This window comes from Penaeus vannamei, chromosome 20, assembly GCF_042767895.1.
Source record: "Penaeus vannamei isolate JL-2024 chromosome 20, ASM4276789v1, whole genome shotgun sequence".
Taxonomy (NCBI): domain Eukaryota; kingdom Metazoa; phylum Arthropoda; class Malacostraca; order Decapoda; family Penaeidae; genus Penaeus; species Penaeus vannamei.
Window position 1 is genome coordinate 34,201,748 of NC_091568.1, and position 2,500 is coordinate 34,204,247.

At 37.1% G+C, this 2,500-nt stretch overlaps 1 protein-coding gene across 2 annotated transcripts in view; it reads right to left on the reverse strand.

Moving 5' to 3' along the window:
- The window catches only part of LOC113800217 (CAP-Gly domain-containing linker protein 3), a 93,984-nt gene that overhangs the window by 91,352 nt on the left and 132 nt on the right, over nucleotides 1–2,500 (reverse strand). For both annotated transcript variants that reach the window (XM_070135411.1, XM_070135410.1), the window contains exon 1: nucleotides 2,499–2,500. This exon is cut by the window's right edge. The gene's annotated coding sequence lies outside the window, so the exon portion shown is untranslated. The remainder of the gene's footprint in view (nucleotides 1–2,498) is intronic.

Consider the following 2,500-nt stretch of genomic DNA (forward strand, 5'->3'; position numbering starts at 1 on the left):
GCGGCACGTCACGATGAAGCCGTCCCGACGTTAATGCCCTACAATTGACCTTTTAACCTGTCATTTAACCACCGCCGGAGAATCGTGATATAAGTTCATTCCGTCTAGTTCTCTTTTTTTTCCCCTCTGTCGCATGGAGGCCGCTGTGGCTGGGCCCGGCTGCCTCCGATCAATGGCAGGGTCTTCAGCGGGAAATGCTGGGGTGTGACGCGCGTCTGGGGAAAGAACGCTTTATTTCGCTCTTATTTGGTCCTGTTTTATTGACTTATTTTTATTTGTTTGTTTGTTTTTTTGAGTTCTTATTTGGTCCTGTTTTGTTTACTTATATTTATTTGTTTGTTTTTTGAGTGTGTTTTTTCGCTTTTTTTTTGGGGGGGGGAGGTGGTGAGGTGTTGTTGTTTTTTTTCTTTTTTACGTATTTGCGATTTATATTTCTTACGAGTGGTTGAATTCTATCGCATATTTTCACATGTGCCAATACGCGGATTTTGTAAACATGAGTACACGCACGCACACACACACACACACACACACACACACACACACACACACACACACACACACACACACACACACACACACACACACACACACACACACACACACACACACACACACACACACACACACAAACACACACTTACACAAACAAACGCGTAAACACATGCACACACACTTCCTGCCTACACCTCGGCGGGTAAATAAACAAACATTGCAAAGGGTGAAGCAATGCGACGTGTTGCAGAGAAACAGACCTTCCCTGCCCTGTTTTCTGTCTCCGCTTTATCTTCATCTCCCTCTCTTCTTCATTAACTTCTCTTGTTTTTTTCCTCTATCTTTCGTCTCTTCTCATTTATGTTTCTGTTTTTTTTCTCCTTTTATTTCCTCCATCTACTGTATTTTTTAATTATTCTATCTTCTCTTATCCCTCTTGCCTTCTCTCTATGCTGCGTCTTATTCATTCGGTAAATATGTTTATTTTCTTCCTGTATATGCACATATCTATCTCTCTTTTTCATATTCATATCTACCCTTGTTTTCCAACCATTCCCTTCCTCTTCTCCTTTCTTTCTATCCATCTATCAATCCGTTATTTACCTATTTACCTCCATCGTCATCTGAAACTCCGTCACACTCTATATCAAACGAAAAGCAAAACACTTTTTTTCAGTAAAAGTCAAAAGAAAAAACAAACTTTAATTAAAATCCAACCCCCCAAAAAAACGGATTTAAATTCACTTATCCAACACAATACAAACAAACACCTGATTATCCAGCCTTGGATTTGACTCGAAAATCTTCCCTTGACTGTGAATTTCCCTTCAATTTTTTTCTCCTCAGAAATCTCTAAGGCATTGTCCACTGTCTGCTGACCTTCACAGCTGATAAGGTCCGTGAATAACGAAGGATGTTTTGAATGGACCGTTCTGAGCCGTCGAGAAGAAGAATGAATCGTAATTTCGCCTTTAAATAGCAAGGTCAGATAATTACGGTAAAGATTCCTGTATTCTGCAATATTGCTGTTATTATCGTTATTATCTTTAATGTTTGTATGCTTGAATGGGAGAAGATACCGTTTGTTTCAAGTTGGTACAAGAACAAGAAAGGTCTGATGAATTTTTAACTCATTAGGCCTATACATAAAAGGTAATATATGAGATATCGTCTTCAAAGCTAATACAATACTTTCTTGTCTAGGTAATACATTTAGCAGTATTGTAATCCGTAAAATATATGGATCTACCCATACATCTGAATTACTACAGCACAACTTTGATTATAACTATCTTATAATCATCTAATCAGTACACATTGGTTTAATAAAGCCTAAATCATTCTCTTCAAAGTTAAAATTCTTTTGAAAAATAAACAATCCGATCACGGTACAAAAGCTATTTTTTTCTCACGAAATTTATGGGCCTCATTTACCCTAATTAGCATATTATTCTCACATGATTACTATACAGGAATGCCTTTATCTTTCGCCATAACAGATGATGGACCGGTGTTTATGGACTGGCCATATATCTCAATTAGTAAACCAGCGTTTCCTATTCACATGAACTTCGGAAGAACGGACTGTAATTATTTTTCTATGTCTGTTTTAACTGTAGACGGAACTGGTGGTGTTTACTCCAAATTTTCGTGAGAGATGTAAAAGAAAAAACATGTGTCTGTAAGTGATAAGTACTTCACCCATCCCTTGAAACTTGAAAAAAAAAACAATTTTAACAATTTCGAATGAGAAAATAACGGAATCACTTTCAAATAACCAGATCGCATATTCAATAGCAGAGTCACACGTCCAATGACAAAGTGATACAATAACAAATTCACATGATCAAAAACAAAAATTTCGCTTCCCACCAAAGAAGAATTCGGTGCATTTCACACACGAAACGCATCTCATAAATCTAAAAAATAATAACAATAATACGCCAGTGAATGTATATATATTTCCCAGCATCACTAAACTTGAAAAAAGTCACAGAACTTACCA